The 16,161-nt window shown below is 43.2% G+C and overlaps 1 protein-coding gene across 1 annotated transcript in view; it reads right to left on the bottom strand.

The window, feature by feature from the left end:
* Window positions 1-16,161, bottom strand: part of ltbp3 (latent transforming growth factor beta binding protein 3) — a gene marked incomplete at its 3' end in the record, with an annotated part of 141,852 nt that overhangs the window by 87,430 nt on the left and 38,261 nt on the right. The gene's annotated exons all lie outside the window — the stretch shown is intronic.

Genomic DNA, 16,161 nt, shown 5'->3' with positions numbered 1-16,161 from the left:
GATCCTCATTAAACACGTTGGCTGGAAGTGAAAGAAGAGGATATTGCATATCTCTGCTGTCGGGCCCAAACCTCCTAACTCCAAAATGTTCCTTTTCGGGAAAATGAGCTCAAGTGGAGTTAGGAGGTTTTGACCGAAGGGTTTTTTACTACTTTTCATTGGTTCAATATTATTTTAACCAACACACAGACAGACGTAAAGGGTGTTCAATAGCACAGATTTATAAAAAAAAAAAGAGAGGGCCAATCGGATGGAGTTAGCTGGTTTGGCAGAAAGTGTGGAGTTAGGAGGTTTTGTCCCAAGCACTTTTTTACTACTTTCCATTGGTTCAATATTATTTTAACCAACACTCAGACATAAAGGGTGTTCAATAGCCCTGATTCATGCCAAAAAAATCTAAAACCTCAAAAATGGAGTTAAGCGGTTCTGGCCAAACAGTGAAGATATAGGACATATTGTGAGAGAGAGAGAGAGAGTGGTCCCCAGCAACATTAAATGGGCTACATCATGAATTCAACATATTTTACTTAAAAATCTATTGAACATCTATCTAGGTCGTCCTCAGACGAGCCCTCCATCGTTGTTTCCAGTCATCTCGGTTCTCCATACATCTGGCCAGCTCATTGGTGTTCTGTGTCCCTACGTCTTCCTTGAGTATGTCCACGTATGTTTTTGTGGGACGTCCTCGCGGCCGGTGCCCGTGTGTTGGCTCCCACAGTACCAATTTGCTGGCTGGAAGCTCCTGGTGTCTTTGGCAGTGTCCTGCTAGTCTCATTCTTCTGGTGGCAATTTTCTCGCTTACCTTTGGTATTCCCTCATACAGGCTCTCGTTTGTAACATGTGCACTCCTGTTGATGTTGAGTACTGCACGCAACATTCTAGTGTAGCACCCGTCTAGAGACTTCTGCAGGGTTGGCTTCAAGGTCCAGCATTCACTGCCATAGAGGAGAACAGACTCCACCGTTGCAAAGAAGAAGCTAAGTTTGATTTGGCGGGGGAGGTTAGAGTTCCATACACTGTTCATGCCGTTCAGGGCCCTCCAAGCGAGTGCCTTCCTTACTTTAAGGTCTTTCTCAGTTGAGTCGACCCATGCGCCCAGGTACTTGAAGTCCTTGACTTCCTTCAACACAGCTCCTTCTGTTGTTGTCAGAGGTGAGTGATCAGGTAGGTTATAGGTGATAACCTCAGTTTTCTTAGCGTTTAGCCTGAGACCAACTTTGGCACACTCTATCTCCACCCTGTTCAGGAGTTCTTGTGCTTGTTCCATGCTGTCGGAGAACAGGCTGATGTCGTCCGCATAGTCCAGGTCTGTCAGAACTACTGTGGGGTGCCGTCTTGACCTCCTTGGTGTTAGCGTGAAGCCAAGCTCTTGTTCCCGTCCCCCTATGGCTTTCCTGAGCGCATAATCTAGAACTATGATGAAGAGGTAGGGGGCTAGGGTGTCTCCTTGCATTACCCCAGCTCGGATGTCAAACACCTCACTGCTGCCATCTGCAGTGAACAACTTTCACCCAATAATGCATCTCAAGCTCACAACTCATTGCATCCTCTAAGATAAATAGATAGATTTCTTTACTTCTGTGTCATGCACCAAAAGTGCCTATAGCAGACATGGTTGTACAGATCAGACACAACATATACAGTACATCGCTGCATCATTGCATAGCTGTACACTAGAGATGCAATTTATGGCTTTTTGAAGTGAGCCAGAGCCATGGATCTGGTTTACTTAGACTGGCTCATTTGGCTATTTTGGCTCATTGCTTATTTATATATTTTTAAGAAGCATTCGTTGAAACATGAATCCACAAGGTGGCACGGTCTGGCACCACATTCCTCTGCTGACAGTTGAGATCACAATTTTGTATTTACCCTTTTTTTATAAAACGTGTGTGTAAATTAAGCTACCTTGACTAATGTTATTCATGCGACACCTAAAAAAAACAAGCAGGCAACAATGAACTTGCTCCTCCCTAGCGGCGTATATAGCCAGGATTTACCAACTGGCTAGGCCTGGCACAATGTGGGTGGGCATGTGAGCTTGTACATTTAAATATTTACAGGGACATAATACAGTCATTTGTCATGGAAGTGGACTTCCCAAGCAATATAGAGACGTTTTAATTATATAAATCGCTTAATAATTGACTAAGCTATGATCAAATCAAACTGTAGTGTCTTAATTTGCTTCCTAGATAGCTGCACATCGCCGCGCCGCACCGCGCTGCCGCGCATCGTCGCACCACGCATCGCCACGAGCCAAATGAATGGCTCCCTATTCCACGAACCGGATCCCATCGTTCACTTCAAAGAGCCTTTCAAAAGATTCGATTCTTTCGCGAACGTCACATCTCTACTGTACACTACAGTACAGAATGGAAGTAATAACTGTTTTTCAAACTCCACTTCAAGCATACAGAACATTCTTATATCTGTCTTTTCCCCCCAAGCCTTAAAATGTGCCAAAAAGAAAACACCGTTCCTAAAACACAATTCATAATCAACGAACCAAAAGAAGTTCACACAAATAATTCCCTCTAAAAAGAGAAAATAGAAAATAAATGGAATATGCTTGAAATACATAGATCGTGCATGCGGGCATCCTTGGCACAGACATTCTTTGGGCCACACAGTCGGGTATTTTTCGAGGCTTGGCCCGATGTGCTATTCCTTCTCTGGGTGAAACAAACACAGCTTTCACCACTGGAATAGCTTTACAGAAAATACACAAATTACATTTTCATGGCTTTATTTCATCATAGCGTAACAGATGGTGAAATCTCGCAGTGCAGGTGATTGCAACAACCACCGATCTTGTGATAAGCGAAAAAGGGACCGCCAAATAACGTATCCGAACCTTTACTAGGACATGACGTATGTGTAGCCAGAAGAATAGCTTGCCCAGCAAGCACGGTCAGGACCTGGACCAATCAGGTCCAGGTCTAGTCAGATCTGGCCTAGAATATCAACCAGAATTTCAACCAACATAAATCCTGTCCACGAAAACGGACGTCCTGGATTAATCAGAAGAAGGTCCGATCGAGGCCAGATAAATATCATAACTAGTCAGATATGTCCCAGAATATTACCTTACATGCTCATATTTCAACTAACATTAAATAACAATAATCCTGTTAAACAAAACAGTTCATTTATGACGTCCTGGTAAAGACGTCAAGATCATCCCCATATGGGCTGTGATCTGGCCTAGTTCTGAACGTCACCGGAGGACGTTATCATGACGTCATCATGACGTCATTTGGCTTGCAGGGTAGTTTCAGATGAGGGGTCCTTGACTGTTTGATAACCACTGGTTTATACTACATTTAGAAACAAGACCAAATAAACAACTACACTTCAGATACAAACCCCAAATAAACCCTGCAACCATCAAACCACCAATATGTACAAGAGACTTAACAGAAAAACAGGCCCAAAGTGGCTTATAATGAGCAGACATGGCAATGCTGCAAACAGACAGCTTGGGGCAGACCTAACTAAAAATAGACAACTCCTCTCCTCTCCTCTCCTCTCCTCTCCTCTCCTCTCCTCTCCTCTCCACCACAGGGGCGTCAATTGGGTATGGCAGGGGTATGCAGCTGCCATACCCTGGGTCCAGGGGGGAAAATAAAAGTTACTTTTAAATATAAATCCATGAATGTCTCTTTGTCTATCTGCGCTGGTTATTAGGTTGTTAAATTACAGTAAAATAACTACAAATGCAAAATGTCACAAAATGGCCACTTAACAAGGTATTGTATTGTATTGTATTCTCCCTATCTTGATAAAATGGTATATTCCCAGGTTCCGCAGGTCCAAGTACCAAGTGCCAACATGCCAAGTAGTTTAGCTGCACTTGAACAACCGTTCCAGGCTGCCATATCCAGCCCAAGAAACCATAAAAACGGGGGGGAAAAAATAAAATGTTCTTCTTAAAATAAATGTCTGTTGCTAAGGTATGGCAACATGACTGGTGTCTTGCACACGCGCGAAGGCGCACGTGCAAGACACCAGTCATGTTGCCCTACCTTAGCTTTTTTCTGAACTGACGCCACTGCTCCAGCCTCCACCACACAGTTCTCCTGCAAGTCTGTGACAGGGATAAGCGTTTCTGGGTTTATTTTGGTCCTAGCGTGCGGTGGCTGCTTGGACGTTCTAATGCTGGAGTTAAGCTCCTGTACCTACGACATGGCTGGACAGAGTTCTGGGGAGAGAATGACAGGAAAGGCAGGATTTAGACGCAGAGGTTGGAAACAAAACAGAAAGAAGTGGGAGAGAGAGAGAGAGAGAGAGAGAGAGAGAGAGAGAGAGAGAGAGAGAGAGAGAGAGACAAGAACAGGAAAGTACAGTTACTCGAGTACTGCACTTTAGTAACATGTTGAGAGTTTTTACTTTTTACTTTACTTGAGTGTTTAAAGTTTTCAATAATGTTTGACTTCTCCACTGCATCTTAGAGGCAGGCTTGAGTTAGGCTGCTAGTTAGTTAGACTACTAGTTAGAGTTAGGCAACTAGTTAGTACTAGTTAGGCTACTAATTAGATTACTAATTAGAGTTATGCTACTAGTTAGAATACTAGTTAGAATACTAGTTAGCAGTGGTGCTTTGGGATTTTCTTTTCAGGGCGGACGGTCATTTATTGACGTCACATGAAACGAACGGATCTCAGCAGATCTCATGGTGGAAAAACAAAAACGACGTTTTCTAGTCTTAACTCTTTCTCAGCCTGAACGCACATATACGCATTATTGCGCAAGACGGCCCAGCCTGGTCGCACATATACGCACTAGGTGATTAAAAACGAAAAAAAAAAAAAATGATAAAAAAAAAAATATCGGCACACCTTTTTTATCACCAGATCGGCTTACCCAACATATCGGCACACCCCATCTGCGTGCGAGGAGGAGGGGGGAGGGCCCAGAGGGGGATGGGTGTTTTTTTCTCATTGACTTACTGTGTACACAGCAGCCACTAGCTTAGCAACATTGACGGAGCCGATTGAAACGAAAATGCTTGGAGTTACGGTACATACCGAGATCATTGATTGTGACCACATTGACGTGCACGAAACGCGCACGCGAAGCTTCCCGGGGGGGGAGAAGGCTCCGCCAAATCGCCATTATATTCCAATGGGGAGCTAGAATCTTCGCTGGTAAGTAAACATTAGCCGACGAAAACAAAACAAAAAGAGACACGTGGGATGTGAAGATGTGCCGATGGCCTGAATGAATGAATGCACTCTAGATCATAATACAATAATAAAAATTCCCGGCTAATCTGAGGACAAGCCATTTTAGCGGAGACTGGGAAAGAGTTGCATTTGCATTGTTACTTAGGATTTTATTTTCTAGTTTCATTTAAATCAATAAAAAAATACAGCGCTGCATGCAGTAGAGAAACAAGTTTGCTTTGAACAAATCTCAAACAGTAGCCTACATGCGGAGCCATGTATGAGGACTGGACGCACACACATGCACACACATTCACCACTGGGAACCTAGTAGGCTACTGTAGGTGTTAAAGTAGTATCCATATGAATAGGGTACTTGGGCTTGTGAATCTAGGGGGGATGCGCTACAGACCACTTACTGGCAAACCTGGTAAACTTGTTATGCAAATACAGCCATTTCATTAGAAACTGTAGGCTATATGGCGCGTCGTCACTTGAATCTATGGGGAGTTCTAGCATGCACATGGGCAAGCACTGTTCTGTGCCGTCCATGCGCATGCATGTGGGAAATATTGGCCACACGGCATCCAGTCACGTCCCGCCTCGAAAGCGCTACTGCTAGTTAGCCTATTATGCAGATTGGTAAAAGAGGGGTAAAAAGACAGACATACACAGATTCTCAGTAAAGTCACACTAAAAGCATAAAGCCTCATTTGTACTGCAGGTTGCACACTGGTATATCATGCACTGAACATAGCAGATCTACAAGCTCACACTGTATGCTGCATGTACCACACAATCCTGATATTTTCCATGTGCAGCGTACGCACGCACACGCACACGTACGCGCGCACACACATCCCTGCAGTGAAAACAACAGGTAACGCAGGCATCTGAACCAGCGTTAAAGAGACATCACAGCTGCTGTCATATTTATTGTGGTGTGTGCGTGTGCGTGCGTGTGTGTGTGCCTGGTCTTTTGATGTTGTGCAATCAGCCCAGCATGGGGCAACAGAACAACACAATACAGAGCCAGAGTTTACACCAGCCCTCCTCTGTGTGTGTGCACGTGTGCACGTGTGCACGTGTGTGTGTGCGCGTGCGTGCGTGCGTGCGTGCGTGCCTGTGTGTATGTGCGTACGTGTGTGTGTGTGTGTGTTCAATCAGTGTTGCCAGATCGTCAGTGCTCCTCAGATTTGAGGTAGATTTGAGGTCAGTAGGATACAACACTAACCAAACAGTGACAACACACAGAGATGTGTGTGGGGAGGAATCAACTGGCATAACGACTAAACTGGGGAACAAAAGAGCGTAAACTAAATAAGTATGCGGTATATAAATATAAGAATACAGATGCTGGGGTAGTAAATGGTTAACCCTGCAAGACCCGAATTCATTTCTACTTGCCAAAAAAAAAGTGAGATGTTGTTCGTCTAGACTCTGGACTCCAGAGATCTTGAAGTGGTGTGAATGTCAGCCTCTGTGGGGGGTGTTCATATGCAAATATCCTGGCCAATGGCATTGTAATACTAAACAATAGGATTTAATGGTGATGTTAATGTGAGAAAAAAAAGAACAGGAAAACTAATTATAACATATTTTTAAAAATGATTTAAAAAATGTTGCCAAAAAGCAACGCTGGGCCTTGCAGGGTTAAAGTGTATTACTGGTGTTAGATGAGCCAGCACTATACAGTCTTTTGCCTGGATCACATGACTACTGACTCCTCTAGAATTCTACTTTCTCTGTACGGAAACCACCGTCTAAACTACCCCTCCAACAGTCCATTATCAGTCACTAGTGACTCGTGGAAGTCACGTCTGCGTCCGTGTCTGTCTGCAGAGCACAGCCAGGCCTCATGAGAGCACCTACCAGATCCAGGGGCGTCACAAGGTGGGGGGGGGAGTGGGACTGAGTTACTAGGGCCCATGGTGGAGGGGCCTTAATTATTTTATACTTTAGCTATTGAAAAATAGCAGATCTACAACAGGGCTGCCAACTTTCAGGAAAACCTAAGAGTGAGATTTTTCTTTTTTTTTTTTTGGGGGGGGGGGGGGGGGTGCCTCAAAAGAAATATTAAAAAAATCATATAGGCCTATATGTTCAACAAATATTACAATAATTTAGGTTATTATTATAATTTATCGACCCTTGGAGTCACTATTACACCAACCAGGTACAGTATGTTGCACTGGGTGGGTGTTATTTAATTCTCCAAATCTAACCCTCAATAATTAATATGTAATTTTGAGGCAGAAACGTAGTTAATAGCCTATATACTGTGGATCATATTGGTGGGGGGTCTGGGGGTCCTCCCCCAGAAAAAAATGTAAAGAGTAGATGTTATTTCCTGTATTCTGTTGCATTTTACAGGGAGTTTGATACTTTTATCTGGCTTTACTAGGATGAGAAAATGATGGATAAATGTTTACATTAAGCTGCAAGTAACACGTCTTTTGCTTGAAGATCTGTTCTTTTTGCACACGCATCCATCCAAAATTCCCTCCTCTCCTCATTTAAACTGCCTGCTAGTAAGCAATGGGCATTTTGGATGTGTTGAATTAATATAGTAGATCCTCCTGTCGCGTCGCCTGTCGATCTTACTGTAGAGAATGCGTTCCTCACACCAGACGCTCACGCACACACAGCGACGCATCTAATCATTACTTCAGAATCAGATACAGTATTTTAAGCCCTTTTTTGTTGCTCAAATCGCGGCCGAAGTGGATGTCTCAGTGACACTTGAGTTGACGCAGTTTTCCACTTTGTGACGGCTGGTGATATGACGGCGTGAGAAATACGATGTGTGGCGTGAGAGCGTGAGAAGAGGGTCATTTGCGTGAGTCTCACGCTCATTGCGTGAGGGTTGGCAGCTCTGTCTACAAGCTCACAGCGCGGCACCGAGTGCCGCGCTGCGAGCTCGTAGATCTGCTATTTTTGAAAAGTCGTGAAAATGTGTGCAAATCTTTGATTATATATGTATTTTCTAAGCGAACATTTGTAACTCAAGTTTTGCTTCTGGAACTGAATATTTTGAGATGGGGGTCCGTGGCCAAATACATAACATTTTGGGGGTCCTTTCACACGAAAAGGATTGAGCACCACTGACATAGAAACACAGGTTTTTTTCAAATAACGTGCACACATTTTCATGATTTTTCAAAAATAGCAGATCCACAAGCTCGCAGCGCGGCACCGAGCTGCGATTTTTCAATAGTTAAAAGCACAAAATATAAACCCCCTCCTCCCCCTATGAAGAACATCCATGGGGGGCCCTGCAGTGCATCCCTGTACCCTGCAGGGCCCAGGGGTTGGAGCAGATCATTGTGTTACTCATTCACAGGGGCGTCACAAGGGGGAGGAAAGTGGGACAGAGTTACCAGGGCCCACGGTGGAGGGGCCCTATAGTAACTTTAGCTATTGAAAAATAGCAGATATGGGGCTGTTAAGTATGACATCATTTTGTAGGCAGAGGAGAATTTCTGCCCCCAATTTCCGTGAATCTTTTTACTATTTTTACTATTTACACATTTTTCTTCTCTTTGTTATTGAAAGGAAAGTGTTAGAATGATACTTTAGTCGTTATTTTTTAGTCGTTGTTTTTTGAAATAGCGAGGGACAGAAAATGCTCTGGGGGCAGATTCTCCTCTGCCTACAAAATGATGTCACGGCTTAAAAGCCCCATACAAGCTCACAGCGCGGCACCGAGTGCCGCGCTGTGAGCTTGTAGATCTGCTATTTTTGAAAAGTCGTGAAAATGTGCGCAAATCTTTGAATATATGTATTTTTTTAAGTGAAAATTTGTAACTCAAATTTTGCTTCTGGGCGGGGTCCCTGGAACTAAATATTTTGAGATGGGGGTCCGTGGCCCAATAAATATCATTTTGGGGGTCCTTCACATGAAAAGGTTTGAGCATCACTGACATGGAAAGATATAGGTTTCTTGGCACACATTTTCACGATTTTTCAAAAATAGCAGATCTACAAGCTCGCAGCGTGGCACTCGGTGCCGTGCTGTGAGCTTGTATATCTGCTATTTTTCAATAGTTAACATTCATGGGGGGGGGGGGGGGGGGGGGGGGGGGGCGCAGTGAATCCTTGTACCCAGGGCCCAGGATTTGGTGTGACGCCCCTGCTCATTCACATCTGCTCCCTCCATCTGAACGCTCCGCCAAACGGCCAGAGACAGAGAGGTGGAGCTGAGACAAAGGCTAATGGATTCTGCAGAAGCTCTCTCTCTCTCTCTGTGTGTGTGTGTGTGTGTGCGTGTGTGCGTGTGCGTGTGTGTGTGTGTGTGTGTGTGTGTGTGTGGTGTGCGTGTGTGTGTGTGTGCGCGTGTGCGTGTGCGTGTGTGTGTGTGTGTGTGCGTGGTGTGCGTGTGTGTGTGTGTGTGCGTGTGTGTGTGCGTGCGGTGTGTGTGCGTGTGGTGTGTGTTGCCATCATGGAACAGAGCGTTTAAAGGGAGATTCAGACCGCAGCATATTTTTTGCTTGACTAAATGACTGACAACAAAAATGAACAAAATGTTCACAGCGAAGGGTTTTGAATAGGTAACCGTCAAGACATGTGTAACCAGTTAATATTAAAGGTTAAGCAGTTCATTTATCATTATTTTTAATAAATAGGGAGTTTCATACCGGTATCTTGTACATCTGTTGTTTTCGAAGGGCCAACAATTTTTAACAGGGTAACAAGTGTTTAAACTTAACAACTCATTTGGTGCCTCAGACATGAAAGGGTTAATTGTCCAGCGTGCCGGCCGCTTGCTCCGTCCGCGGCCAGTCTCTTATTTTGAAGGCCGGAAGTAGATCGAGCTAACTAAACGAAGTCCTACTTGACGAAGATTCACCCGGAAGTAGTTCTGGTCCAACACGTAAACAGTGATCTAAGAAGAGAATCCAATGCCATCCTTGGCATCAAAAGTGTTTTTTGGAGAAAATGGACTGTAAAGATGAGAAAGACCGTTGGTTTCAATGTTATGGGATCACTATTGTGTGCACGTGGAAGCACGATGATGATGAATGGGCGACTCCACCCGTGCCAGGGCTTTTCACTGGACGGTAGGTAGCCAGTGCCAGCTTTACTGTATATACAGTATATTTACTGTATATACAGTATATTTACTGTATATACAGTATATTTCGTGTGACATCGCGGGATCGGCACGATGGATACCTTTTAATATTTCACGAGTATTCACGAGATCGGCACTTAATAAGTTAAGGGTTCATACATACTTACAGGTATTATTAGAATGTATTGTTTAATGTTATGCATAATTAAATCTTAGTATTTTGACAATTATTCGGGGGCCCGCTTGCAATACCCTCGCGGCCCACCGGCCCACAGGTTTAGAACCACTGCTAAATGAATGGTAAATGGTGCATTTATATAGCGCTTTATTCTAAGGCGCTTACATTCACCCATTCAAACACACATTCACAGAGGAAACCATGCTTGGCACCAACCAGCTCATCAGGAGCAGTTAGGGGTTCAGATTCTTGATCAAGGACTCTTCCACACTGACTCTGGGAGGGAGCCCGGGATTGAACTGGACGCTCTACCGGCCACTCTACCCCTTGAGCCACTGCCGCTCTATTTGAACAGCCCTGATTGGTCCAGAGTGTTGTGATGTCAGAGACAGGTCATGTGCAGTGGGTTCATGTCACAGCACACTGTGCATACCTGCTGCAGCTCAGCTCAGCGTCCTATTGGCTGCTTGAAGCCACACCTCCCAGACATTCCTCAGCAGTTACAGTGTGTTATTAAAACACATCTTAAGTCTGACAGACACAGAGACACAGTTCACTGTCTGATCATCTACTGTCTGTCTGCTGTACCCAGAGCTGTTGAGAGACACAGTTACAACACTCTACTGTCTGTCTGTTGTACCCAGAGCTGTAGAGAGACACAGTTACAACACTCTACTGTCTGTCTATTGTACCCAGAGCTGTAGAGAGACACAGTTACAACACTCTACTGTCTGTCTGTTGTACCCAGAGCTGTAGAGAGACACAGTTACAACACTCTAATGCTGCTGTACCCAGAGCTGTAGAGAGACACAGTTACAACACTCTACTGTCTGTCTGTTGTACCCAGAGCTGTAGAGAGACACAGTTACAACACTCTCTGATCTCACCGCCATGCAATCACTTGATAAACACCCATTAGGAGAAGTCAAAACAGGAACTATATGAGTAATGTTTGGAACTATACAGTCGTATAGTATCTGACAGGTACGCAGACAAACAGCGTCTGGACTACTGTAAACTGTTGCTACAAAAAATATGACGAGAATTTAACGTATTTCCTTCATTAAATCACCACTTCAGAAACACTAACTACAACCTCCAGAGACAACGTTATGGCACATTATATACGGCAGGAGGATTGACATCATGAGAACATCGGAGTAGCCGCGGTGCAGCGCAGGTTGCTTCATTCCCATGTGAGAGGTTAGCCGCGGTGCGCAGGTTGCCAGCTAGCGTTCCAACACACCCAGACGCAGCAGACAGGAAGTGTATCATTTTCACATCCCAGCATGCACTGTGCCAAAGCCAGAGAAACATGCGGTGAGCTCTCTGCGTCAAGGCTCTTCTCATCATCAGTAACTAAGCCTTAGCGAGCCATGAGGCCTATAGGGCAGGATCTCCTGTTTCTGTAGCGTGAGGCAGCTTGATGTATAAGTACTGTACACCCCCTAGACCAGGGGCGTCAATTGGGTATGGCAGGGGTATGCAGCTGCCATACCCTGGGTCCAGGGGGGGAAATACAAGTTATAAATACATATAAATCCATGAATGTCTCTTTGTCTATCTGTGCTGGTTATTATGTTGTTAAATTACAGTAAAATAACTACAAATGTAAAATGTAACAAAATGTCACTTTAACAAGGTATTATAATTATATTCTCCACACTTGTATTCTCCCCATCTTGACAAAATGGTATATTCCCAGGTTCCGCAGGTCAGCTGCACTGGTGCAATGCATTATTGTTAATTGTGGTACGTTTACTAACATGCCAAGTTTAGCTGCACTTGAACAACCGTTCCAGGCTGCCATATCCAGCCCAAGAAACCGTAGAAACCTGTGTAAAAAACTATCAAAACTTGTTTTTTTAGACATTGTGAAAATTGCCGATCTACATGCTCACAGCGCCTTGCGCTGAGCATGTAGATCTGCTATGTTCACAATAGAACCGTGTTATACAAAATGTAATGCCTCTTTTCCATGAGGACTCCCATCTTTGCCATACCCTAGATTGTGCTGAACTGACGCCACTGCCCTGGACATGACACCAGTATGTCCCCCAGTGCAACCCTTGATGATGAGTGCCAAGCAGGGAGGCACTGGGTCACCAGTTTATTTCGATGTTGTATATTTGCATAAGTCCTATTTCAAATCTAGTGGGGGAAAAAGCAGATCTACCATCTGTGCAAGTAAAGTATTCCTCCAAGACTCACTTTCACTGTGATTCTTAAATGATTAGATGTTTGTGCAGTGACGCACAAACAGTGTGAGTGTGTGTGTGGGTGTGTGTGTGTGTGTGTGTGTGTGTGTGTGTGTGTGTGTGTGTGTGTGTGTGTGTGTGTGTGTGTGTGTGTGACAGAGTGCGTGAGCGTGCATGTGTGCAGCCACCTCTAATCTTCGAGGCCTCGGGCCAAGTCTATTATTTCCTCATTTCACACGGGTTGTATTTAAAGACGGTGTCAGAGGTTTCTGTTCCAGTTAAAGCTCTATGAAGTAAGTAAACAAGTAAGAACTAATGCTCTATATTGTGACAGTAATCATTGCTATAGAGTGTTTGTTCAGTAACAGTGTTAAATAGCTCTATATTGTGACAGTAATCATTGCTATAGAGTGTTTGTTCAGTAACAGTGTTAAATAGCTCTATATTGTGACAGTAATCATTGCTATAGAGTGTTTGTTCAGTAACAGTGTTAAATAGCTCTATATTGTGACAGTAATCATTGCTATAGAGTGTTTGTTCAGTAACAGTGTTAAATAGCTCTATATTGTGACAGTAATCATTGCTATAGAGTGTTTGTTCAGTAACAGTGTTAAATAGCTCTATATTGTGACAGTAATCATTGCTATAGAGTGTTTGTTCAGTAACAGTGTTAAATAGCTCTATATTGTGACAGTAATCATTGCTATAGAGTGTTTGTTCAGTAACAGTGTTAAACAACTCTATATTGTGACAGTAATCATTGCTATAGAGTGTTTGTTCAGTAACAGTGTTAAATAGCTCTATATTGTGACAGTAATCATTGCTATAGAGTGTTTGTTCAGTAACAGTGTTAAATAGCTCTATATTGTGACAGTAATCATTGCTATAGAGTGTTTGTTCAGTAACAGTGTTAAATAGCTCTATATTGTGACAGTAATCATTGCTATAGAGTGTTTGTTCAGTAACAGTGTTAAATAGCTCTATATTGTGACAGTAATCATTGCTATAGAGTGTTTGTTCAGTAACAGTGTTAAATAGCTCTATATTGTGACAGTAATCATTGCTATAGAGTGTTTGTTCAGTAACAGTGTTAAATAGCTCTATATTGTGACAGTAATCATTGCTATAGAGTGTTTGTTCAGTAACAGTGTTAAACAACTCTATATTGTGACAGTAATCATTGCTATAGAGTGTTTGTTCAGTAACAGTGTTAAATAGCTCTATATTGTGACAGTAATCATTGCTATAGAGTGTTTGTTCAGTAACAGTGTTAAATAGCTCTATATTGTGACAGTAATCATTGCTATAGAGTGTTTGTTCAGTAACAGTGTTAAATAGCTCTATATTGTGACAGTAATCATTGCTATAGAGTGTTTGTTCAGTAACAGTGTTAAATAACTCCATATTGTGACAGTAATCATTGCTATAGAGTGTTTGTTCAGTAACAGCGTTAAATAGCTCTATATTGTGGCAGTAATCATTGCTATAGAGTGTTTGTTCAGTAACAGTGTTAAATAGCTCTATATTGTGGCAGTAATCATTGCTATAGAGTGTTTGTTCAGTAACAGTGTTAAATAGCTCTATATTGTGGCAGTAATCATTGCTATAGAGTGTTTGTTCAGTAACAGTGTTAAATAGCTCTATATTGTGGCAGTAATCATTGCTATAGAGTGTTTGTTCAGTAACAGGGGTTTCCCAGTGTAATTATTAAAAGGTGGCTCCAGTGAAGTAGATTTAATTCATGTGAAGTTTCAACAGGGCTTTGTTTTCACTTCAAGTAATGAATCCATGCATTCCTCTGTTACTGAGCGCAGAAACCAAGGCTACACGCACCACAAGTGTACAAGTCGCACGCACACGCACGCACACACACGCACGTGCACGTGTGTTTACAGACACTTGTTAGTGTGTGTACCTGTGAATCACAGGCTGCGGGGAGAGACTGACAGTCTGCACATTTTGTGCACAACCAAGCAAGAAAGCACAGATAACAGAGAGAGAGAGAGAGAGAGAGAGAGAGAGAGAGAGAGAGAGAGAGAGAGAGAGAGAGAGAGAGAGAGAGAGAGAGAGAGAGAGAGACGTTGCCCTCCCGGTGCCCCGGTCACCCGTACTGTACGTCACTGTACGTACTCTCTCACTCAAAACGTACACAAAATCAAGCATACGTAACTATAAACGGCCCTTTACTGTTCCTTTAACACATATGATGAGAAGTCTTACAACACTACAGTGTACCATGACATGGTGCAGTGGTCCTACACGTGACAGTGGTCACACTCAAACATTTTCATGACAAGGACCCATGAGAATTGATCTGTCTTTGGTTTTGGGAGCCCATCATAGTTGGGAGCCCCCAAGTTGTGGAATAAACTCCCTGTTGCACTTAGAACAACAGACTCACTCGCTAGCTTTCGCCGTGGACTGAAGACTCACCTTTTCAGACTCCACCTAAACCCATAGCACTACTGAATCACTCAATGACCATACAGGAAGCTAGTTAGCATTTGTATTTTAGGTTTTTTAGAATCCCTTTTTCTTTACTGATTATATTGTTTCTTTAGATTGATATTCATATGCATTTGTTATATTGTTGTTGATGTTCTGACATGTTATCTTGTTTATTAGAGTGATGTATTATCTGCTTATTGTTAAGTCACTTTGGATTAAAAGCGTCTGCTAAATGCCTAAACTGTAAACTGTAAACTGAGAAGGTTTGTCACAGTCTTTCTAAAACCTCCGATTCACAAGCTCACAACACATCGCCATGCAATGCGTTGTGAACGTGTTCTATGTTGGCTATTCACCGTGCAATGAATGACGGTGTATAGGTTTGAAGTGGTTAAAAGCTGTAGCATACTGTACGTAGGCTGATGAAGACACTTTTTTTACTATTTTGAAAAACATAAAAAAATATATCAAATGTCCGATCAACATCAACACGTTGAGTCTATTTGAACTATTAAAAAATGTTTTTCAAAATAAAAATGGCAAAAAGATTTAGGGATGAGGTGTAAAGCCGACATCATAGTCGCCTGGGCGGTGGAAGGCTTTACACCGCGGTGTAGTCTTTTCGAGTCTTTTTGAGTCATGAAACTACAACGTTACGTCATTCCTCGCGGTGGAGAGCTTTACACCGCGAGTCCCAACACATCTCTCTGTTTTTACTATCAGACAGACAGGCTCTACACCCCGTTCACTGATTGGTCGATCTAGACCAGTCAGTCACGGTGTACAGGACTCCACCGTGAGTGACTATGATGTCCTACACTTATTTTCTGACTTGAGGTGGATAGCTCTCCACCGTACACTCTGATACGGGCTTAAGGCACCTAGGAACATTAGCCCCTAACTGCTCCACCATCTGAGCAGCCATCTGCTGGGTGAAGCAGAAACAGGATGAATACAGCTCTTCCCTTTAGCAGCAGGTTTTATTATGTCCATTTCAGCTCTCAAACTGCCTGAGGAATTCAGGCTAGCGAATGTTTTCAGTGGAATCACTCCCGAGTCCCGCCGTGTGGAAATTTGACATTTCTCCCAGAAATC

The sequence above is a fragment of the Nannobrachium achirus genome, assembly GCF_963921795.1.
Source record: "Nannobrachium achirus genome assembly, chromosome: 19".
NCBI classification, from domain to species: Eukaryota; Metazoa; Chordata; class Actinopteri; order Myctophiformes; family Myctophidae; genus Nannobrachium; species Nannobrachium achirus.
The sequence above is the reverse complement of the archived record's forward strand: the minus strand, read 5'-3'. Positions and strand labels throughout refer to the sequence as shown.